This window comes from Theropithecus gelada, chromosome 3, assembly GCF_003255815.1.
Source record: "Theropithecus gelada isolate Dixy chromosome 3, Tgel_1.0, whole genome shotgun sequence".
NCBI lineage: Eukaryota > Metazoa > Chordata > Mammalia > Primates > Cercopithecidae > Theropithecus > Theropithecus gelada.
The window spans coordinates 118,515,193-118,525,114 of record NC_037670.1 but is presented as its reverse complement, the minus strand read 5'-3'; positions in this window follow the sequence as shown (position 1 = coordinate 118,525,114).

Genomic DNA, 9,922 nt, shown 5'->3' with positions numbered 1-9,922 from the left:
TGACTCATGTGTCCACATCACTGTCTCAGTTCTTGCTACAGGGCCCTGTACTGACAATTAAATGCTTCCACCTGAAAGTGACTATCTTCATTGATGCTCATATTTTACTGGTCAACACAAGTCACATGGCCCCAAGGAATGTGTGTTACTTTCCTAGGGCTGCTGTAACTAATTACTATTAACTTAGTAGGTTAAAACAACAACAACAACAACAAATTCTTTCACAGTTATGGAAGGCAGAAGTCTAAAATCAAGGTGTGAGCAGAGCCATTCTCTCTCTGAAGGCTCTAAAGAGATTCTTTCCTTGTTTCTTCTGGTTTCTAGTGGCTCCAGGTGCTTCTTAGCTTGTGGCTACATAGCTTCAGTATGTGCCAGTGTCTTCGCATGACCTTCTCTTCTGTTTGATAAAAGACACTTGTAATGGGACTTAGGAAGATGCAACCAGATAATCCAATATTATCTTATATTAGTATGTGTCTTGTTGGGATAAACCCTAAATATTCACTTGACATTTGAGTTTCATTTCTGCTGCTTTTGCAGAACTCAAATTGCAAATTGGCTTCAATTTGAGTGATTGATTGTATTCTAGTTTCCCTTTTGCAATGGAAGTCAATACTTTCCCTGCCTCTGTGCCCCCCTCCCACCACTCTACTTAAAGCCAACCCACTTATTTACATATGTCCACATCTCCTATATATGGGACATGGTAGGCAGAATTCTAAATGGTGCCCAAGATTACTTCCCCTTGATTTACATATTCTATGTAATCTCCTTACCTTGAATGTAAGCAAAATCTATGAAAATGAGGCGGAATCACTCCCATGATTATGTCCTGGTATATGGCAAATGTTGTTTTGAAGGTATAACATTCTTAGTATCAATTGATACTAAGTTATTGAAAAAGGAGATTATTCTGGGTGAGTCTAACCAAATCATGTAAGCTCTTAAAAGAAGTCAGCAATTTGAAGCCAGAAACACTCACCTACCAGCTTTGGGAAAGCAACAGGCCATGTTGTTGAGACTGCCCCATGTCAGAGAATGATGGGCATCCTCTAAGAGCTGAGGAACTCAGTCCTACAACCACAAGGAAGTGAACTCTGACAACAATTTGAATGTGCTTGGAAGTGAATCCTGAGCTCCAAATGGCACTCAAATTTGGCTGACACCTGGATTTCAGTTTTGTGGGATCCTGAGTAGAGAACCTGGTTGTGGTAAACCTGGATTCTGAGCTACAGAACTGTGAGACAATAAATGGGTGCTGTTTTAAGCTGTAACTTGTTGCGTACCAATAAACAACCAATATATGGAGGATTGTACTTTTTATTGCTTAGTAATGTTTGTCTTTAGCTCCAAACAAGTTAGCCATAACAGTAGCCTAAACAATGATATGGTCACACATGTAACTCATTGATTTACTGTTTTATAAAAATGACAACTTCCGATTTTTATCTGTGAAATGATAACCCCCTTATAAGTATTGATGCTGGCCCAGGATACATCTAAATATGTCACATCCCTTTGAACACTGGTTTTGTATTCTGTCACTGGTCATAAATATCACCCATAGTTTAACATTAAGCCAATTATGACCCATTCTCTGATTTCTGGTTTCTTTCTTTTTCTGAGTAATTGCTGATGGAAATTCGTGTCTATTTAGCAGCAAAGCCAGAAGGGATTGCAGCAAACATATTGTTAAATTGACTCAAATTTTAAGAGAGCAGTAAATGAAGATGCCACTCTTGGTTACCATCAATGAGATTTCTAATAAGATATTGTTCAGAGTAGAAAAAAATAGATGGTTTTAGATTATGTGAATTCAATCATATAACAGCAGCAGAACTGTACATCTTCTAGCATTTTCTTTGTTAGGATATAAAATAATGTTTAATTTTCACTGAGTTTTGTACTTCTGATTAGACAGGTATTTCTCCCTTTTATTTCATTGTGTAAACTTCTAATAATTTCCTGTTAGAACTTTGGTTATATTAGTGTGTATTTATATATAATCCTCTCATTTTATTCTTTAAAATATGCATAGTTTTGAATTCTTTTAAACCCATCTGTACTGCACACCTCTGTATATCATGTCAGTAGTGAAAAGTTCATCCCAAGAACAAAGATGATGAGGAGAACACCACAGCAGGGAAATTTAAAATAAAAGAAAAACATATTTGCTAGCATGGCTATAAGAAGGAGAAAGACGTATATTGTGTAGAAGACCTTCTGCCAACTCCTCAATTTAAACTCCCAACAGTCCTCATTCAAAATAGAAAGAATTCCTCCCCTTTTGATGTAAATTCCTTTGCACTAGAAGAATCTGCATTGGACACAAGGGAAGAGATAGGCATGCTTTCAAGAATCCATGGAGGTTACCAGGAAATCAGGAAAGACAAATGGCAACCAACAAGGAGTAGAGTAACTTGGCATTTTAGAAACCTGTGGAACAAATCCAGAAGAAAGAAGGGCACTTTAAAAGCTTGAACAGTCAAGACTCTGATAAATTTGATTTAAATTAAAACTACATGTCTCTTTCATTTTTAAAACATGGATCTTGCTTTGTAAGAGACAACAAACAACACAGTGGAAACTTGGCTGCTTAGCTGCTAAGCTCAAGTTTGTCCCTGTCTTCAGTTTAATCTGTAGTCTTGAGTAAGTCACAAAACTGTCATAGCCACTGGATTGCAGATATTTAAATCACTAAAATAATATTTACCTAACTTGGGGGGATTTTGAGAGTTTTTTTTTTTTTTTTTTAAATTCTCATTGCAAAGCAATTTTTTCTTTAAAACTTTTAAGTGAACAATACCGAGATATATAAAATAACATTATCAGTTTCCTTCTAATTGATTGATTACAAAAATGCAGTCATGTCCCAGTTTTCTCCAACGAGTCAAGTCAAAATCTAAAACTGGTTAAGTATTAAATTTTACCTTTTTTTTTTTTTGATAAATGTCCCAGGCCAAATGTACAATATATCTTAAATGTGTGGCAGGAAAAGAGGTAAAGACAACCCCATATGCACATTTATCTTACTATATTCAGTAGACAGACTTTAGTCTCAAGGTAATGGGTAGTCATTATCTCAAATATTTGAGATTAAAACAACACTTAGTAAAAAAGAAAAAACTTATATGCTCTTGTGGCTTAGTGCATTATATCTGTAACAGCAGAGTGACTTAGACATCTCACATTCAGACATATTTTATAGTTTTTTAATGTAGTATCTTCCAAGCTGACCTCACTAAAAAAAAAATCTGAGGCTTACATACTAGCAATTATTTTATACTCTGCACATTCTGTATATTACTACAACTTGTATTAATTATTTGTTTCTAGGTAAACTACAGTGGCTTATAATTAGCAAGTTACACTTCTAAGAATTGTGGGATTTACAAAGAGTATAACCACTCATCCTCAAGGAATCTAAATTTTACATTGGTAGGTCAATTTTGTAAACATAAAAACTCAGCTAGAAGACAATTAAAATACAAAGCGTTGCAAATTCACAGAAAGCACCAGAAACATTGTTCAAAATAATTGCTTTCAGATGCAATTCCTTATAAAACAACAAGAAGACCAAAATGTTTCATTTTTTCCAAGATTGGAATTCCTTTTGTAACATGTGAAAACTGAGGCTCGGAGAAGTTAAGAAACTCTAGAGTAGAAAACAGAGGGAAAATCTTTTGTAAGAGAAGTGGGACTGCCAACAGCACATGTAGGGTGAGGAATCTAGGCTGACTAGAGCAAGGAGTTCAGATGGGGAGTAGTCACATAAGACTAGAGAGAATGGTTAAGTTGGTATCTGCAAGAGATTTTTCTTAAGAAATCAGGTTAATTATTTTATTAGCACATACAGTGTCATCTAAGACAATAGAGTTTGGCTTTTCAGTTTTTAGCATTGTCTTCTTGTTTGAGATAGACACCTATCAGTGATTCTGCTTGGTTGCTGTGAGTGTAAAGTACACTGGTAGAGTAGATGATGATTTTTGTTTCCCTATGTTCCTTTATATGTGTGTGTGTATATATATAAATTTATATATATATTTATATTTTTACATATATAATTTATATATAAATATATATATATATTTGCCACCCAACATCCATTAACTCTACATCTGACATTAGCCACCAGTTCTCACTTGAGATTCCATACCGTTTTCATTCTCAGTCTGTGTGTTTCTGCCATAGCTAACATATTCTTGATGCCAAAAATGGCACACAACTTAAGCCTTAAAACCTCCAGGAATAGTGATTAGATTAATAATAGGACTCAGGCCAGGCAATAAAAGCCCAAGACATTAAATCGAGATTTTTATTTTGGTTAAGCGAAATGGACACACGATGTGGATGGAGCTGCTGCAGCACTCATTTTGGTGAATTAAAGGAAATAGAGCTGAGATATTGAGAGAAATGTGGCCTTGGTGAAACAATTTACACAAATATTCTAGATGAAGCTGTGTCTGACTAATTCTATTCCCTAGAATTTTTTGGAATTTGAGTTTGGTACGCAGAATAATGCCCACCAAAGGTGTCCAGGTTCTAGTTCCTGGAAGTTGTGAATTTACTAGGTTACACGCAAAGGGAAATTAAGGTGGCGGATGAAATTAAGGCAGAAAATCAGATGACTTCACAATAGAGAGATTAGTCTGAATTATCCACTAGGCCTAATGTCATTGCAAGAGTTCTTAAATGTGGAAGAGTGGGGTGCAAGTAGAGAATCAGAAGATAATCAACCTGTGAAAAAATGGTGAGAATGTTGCAGCATTGCTCTCCTGAAAGATGAAGGAATGGGGGCCAAGATCCAAGAAATGTGAGTGGACCCTAGAAGCCAGAGAAGGGAAGAAAATGGATTTGTCCCTAGACACTCCAGGAAAGAACAGCCTTATGACACCTTGATTTTAGCCCAGTGATATGTGTGTTTAATGCTAATCTACAGAACTGTAAGAATAAATTGTGCTGCTTTAAACCACAAAGTTTGTGGGAGTTTGTTACAGCAGCCACAGAAAACATATTGAGTGAATAAATCTCCCTCCCACTCCCCGCCACTTCTTTTATTTCTCAAACATTTTCTTTCACTTGCAGGAAAGTGGTTTAACTGGTTAAGGTGAGAAAATATATAAAAAACTTACAAATACTTCAAATCAGCTTAGGACTTTGTGACACAGTCCAAGGGCTACATACAAATTCCACAGTATAGCAGCTTTATGTTATCAGTTTGAGAAACTTAAAACATTATGCTTATTGCTCGGATAGATTGATTCCTTGAAAAATTGATATTAACAGTGCTGATGTCTGGGGAAATAGAGTGAACTATCAGGTAAATTTTATGTTGTTTCTTTTTCTGTAATTTTTATTCTTAGATGTATCAAAAATTACAATTTTAAGGTAATTTCTTTCAAAAGAATCATTACAAGACATTGTTAAGGTAAGCAAAGGGTTAATAGATCTAATTTTATACAATAATGCAATTTAATTTAAGGAAAATGAGTTTTCTGTACATAATCAAGAAAAAGGTATATTACTGTAGAGCAAGATGGGGAATTCAGTATTGCATTTCATGAATTATTTTTATAAAGTATCTATTATGTTTACCATTTATAAGATTGTATTGCTCATGAAATGTGGTTAATCATACTCTTATATTCTAGGATAAACAAGACAAAATGTTACTCTATGTAGAAATGATGAAGCCACCTCCTTTGAAAATACCAGCCACATGCTTTTTAACTGTTTTCCAACTCGTAATGTGCCTAAGAGTGTTAGTGGATTATACAATCCCAACATACGTTTTTTATTCAGCTGTGGCTTGGAACCTTGGAGAAACTTTGCAACTGAATCAAGCTATTTTTGGTAGAAACATGTGTCTTTTAGTGTTTTTTTGGTTTTTTTTTTTTTTAGCTGAATAGTTTGTTTATGTGCATTCATGTATACAACAGCAGCCATGAAAGTTAATAATGATTATTAACTAAACTTTATAGGTACATTTAAAATAAGTGTATCAAGGAGAATAATAATTTTTTATTGGTAACTAAAAACAAAAATGATGTAAGATGTGAAAAAAAAAATTGTAGCTGCCGAAAATCAGGCTCTTAGCAATATTGGACAAATAGAAGCATGCTTTGTGTTCCTGACACAGATGACCACCAACACAGTTATGTGACTATCTTGAAATCTTCCAATCTATGAGGCATGCAGGAAACAATGACAAAATCGTTTTTCCAGGGGGTCTATTTGGCTTCACTTTGAGTTGTTGATAATGAAAGCAAAGAAGTTATAGAAAAACTAAGAATTCAGACAGTTCTCCAGTTTCAGAACAAATACATAAATGACATCTGCTAATTCTCAGGAACAGGATAAACCAGTCCTTATTAAAGTTTTAAGAGTTGACAAGTCAGTATCATAGAATCTGAACTATATTAGGAAAATGAACTGGGTTCTAATCTTGGATCAAATTCTTAAATCATGTATTAAGTCAAATATTTAAGCGAAAAAATACTTTCTTCACTTAAATACTTTTTATTTTCCCCAAAGGAATAATTACTCCTGATTTATGTTATGGAATAGTAGGCTCTCAATGTAGCAATTTGAAAACTCTTGTAAGATTTTATTATGGTTATCTCTTTTCAAGAATATTTTCTATTAAATTTTTGGATGACATACCTAGAGAAATTAATTCATGTAATTAATGAATCATAATCAAGTCTAATGCCCCATTATATGTAGGGCCCCATTTCTTCATGTTCTTCTAAAGGTACATTCTCTCCCACTAACATTGGGCAGGAGAATTTTTTTTTTTTTTTTTGAGACAGAATCTCGCTCTGTTGCCGGTGCTGGAGTGCAATTGAGTGGTCTCGGCTCACTGTAACCTCTGCCTCACAGGTTCAAGCAATTCTCCTGCCTCAGCCTCCTGAGTAGCTGGAATTACAGGCGCGCAGCATCACATGCGGCTAATTTTTGTATTTTTAGTAGAGACGAGGTTTCACCATATTGGTCAGGCTGGTCTCGAACTCCTGACCTCGTGATCGGCCCGCCTCAGCCTCACAAAGTGCTGGGATTACAGGCATGAGCCACCGCGCCCGGCCGAGGATTTTTCATAGAGTTGCCTGAACAAGTAAGAACAACCTTAGCCGGCTGTTTGCACAGAAGTATGCTGCCTATATGTGTGAAGACAATCATATCTCATTGCATCCCTGTGAATGTTTTTAATGTCAGTGTTATATAATTGCAGGCATTTGCTGTTCTAAGCACTTAAAACAGAATTTAAAGTATAAAAGCTATGATAAGGAGCGAAATACTATTTTATTGCCAGAATAAACCTTAAGAATATGCTGAATGAATTATCTTTTTGGAAACAATCTGATATTACTGTGTTGCTCCACATGTATTGGCATATTGCATTTCTGGCTTGCTTTTTTTTTTTTTTTTTTTTTTTAATGTTGATTTCAACATTCCTTTTGGTGTAAAGATGAGGGAAGCAATCATGTTCGACTCAAGCCAAGAGAAAAATAGGAGTATTCAATTTGTTATGATAAACAGATCATATGAGTAAGACAAGGTCAAGAATAAGTATGAGAGAAAATAACCACACTTTTGGGCTCACCAGTTCTCACTAAATTTTATAAAAGAAAAAACAACCTTAACGGAACAATTTGCTATAATGGGAATAATAATAAAATAATCATTTACTGAATATACAATTTCTCTAAACTGTAATTTCCTTTCCGTCCTTACTACAGTTTCCTGGGTTAAATTTGCATCTTTTCTCCCTCGATTGTTAGTCTCTCTCCCAGTGCAGCTAAAATATTCTAACTGAAACACAAATCAAACCACATAATCCCCCTACTAAAATCTCTTCAATCGTTCTCAAAGGTTAAATCCATTACTTGACTCTTACTTACTGGTAGTTTTTTATTTTTATTTTTGTATTTATTTATTTATTCATTTATTTATTTTATTTTATTTTTTTGAGACGGAGTCTCTCTCTGTCGCGCAGGCTGGACTGCAGTGGCGCTATCTCAGCTCACTGCAAGCTCCGCCTCCCGGGTTCACGCCATTCTCCTGCCTCAGCCTCCCGAGTAGCTGGGACTACAGGCGCCCGCCACCAACACCTGGCTAATTTTTTGTATTTTTAGTAGAGACGGGGTTTCACCTTGTTAGACAGGATGGTCTCGATCTCCTGACCTCGTGATCCGCCCGCCTCGGCCTCCCAAAGTGCTGAGATTACAGGCGTGAGCCACCGCGCCCGGCCACTTACTGGTAGCCACTCCTTCTTTTATAACTTAGTAATACAAGTTGTGTTCAGCAGAGTTCCACACACACCACATTCTGATATGCTTTGTTGACTTCTTCATTCCCTCTGACTAAGTGGTCTGCCTATGTAATTTTTGCCTCGCTTATTTTAATTTATCCTCTATAAATTAGCTTCCTGGAACTGAGTTAACTTTATTATTCCCACTTGAGCTAAATACTCTTATGTTCCCTAACTACCCCTCTTCCTTGGATATCTCTATCTTAGCATTTGTCACTTTATTTTGACATTGTCTTTCTCTTCCGTTGGATTTTTAATTCCCTAAGACCATTTGTGTATTCTCAACAACTTGCATGCATGACACATAAATTACTCACAGTAAATTTTTGTTAGGATGAATTAAGTTAAATCAGATAACTTGGTGCATTATTATCTAAATAATGCTCACACAAATATTTCAGATAGTCTTGACTAATATTATTATTTACATTTTATGTATGAGAAAATCGAGGCATAAACAGTTCTGGTGATTGACCCAAAACCATACACTGAGTGAGAAGAGACACTGAAACCAAACCCCAGGCCTTCTAGTATCAAATTTCTTTCTTTCACTGCTTTTCTAGAACATGGACAACGAGAAATCAAAGTTCTGATTTCGACTTTTACATTAAATCACTATATGACATTAGGCATGTCGTGTAAGCTCTTTTGGTTTCAGTTCCCTCTTTGTAAAATATGAGCACTAAACTAGACTCTAGAGTCCTGCCATTTTGTTTTATGGTCTACTGAAACTAAAATAAGCAGTTTGTTGTTTCACAGTAGTACATTACTCTGATTTTACAGTTCTACTTGAACTTTTCAATAATATAAACATTTTATGGACTTAAATTTTGCTCAATTTCAATTAGCTCTTCTGTGCTAGTTGTTGGGGATTGAGGAAGTCCACTCAATAGCTCTATTCTTGCTTTCCTCGGATTTGTACCAAACCAGATACCAGAGTTAGCCAATGGAGAGGAAAAAAAAAAAAAAAAATTGTTATTGTTGAAACAGGCCAAATTTGAAGATACAGGTTAGTGTGATTGTGAAAATAAACTTTCTAAGCCCCTTTTCTCAGTCTTGACCTTGAATGACTTAAGAGCACAGACTCCCATAGCTCTGAATGAATGAGTAAAAAGAAAAATACCAACACTACATCTTTCAAGATAAGACACGCTATTGGTAAAACTCCTTCAATCCATAAACATGGCTAATGGCAATCAGAAGTATTTAGAGAATAATTTTCTCTGTGGGAATAAAAAGACTAGGATACAGCATTTATTTTAATATGCATACAGATAAGAATAGCCTCATATCAAGCAACTGGTGGGAGCATAGTATTAATAAAGGACAAAATTATAAATTTAATAAATGTATGAACCAGTTTTTCATAGAATATATCATGGTTTCAACAATGCAGCTTAATCACTAATACCAGTCTGTAATCCCAAAAGACAGCAGGTAAGAGGCTAAATTTAGTTGAGTCAAATTCAACACACCTATTAGAAAAACAAATAAATAAGAACTCTACAAACAACAAACTCAAAAAGCCAGTGATTATATATGACTATATATAAATGCAGTTATGCTTAATGAAATTGCTATGTAAGCTCTCATCAAATAATAATTAACAAA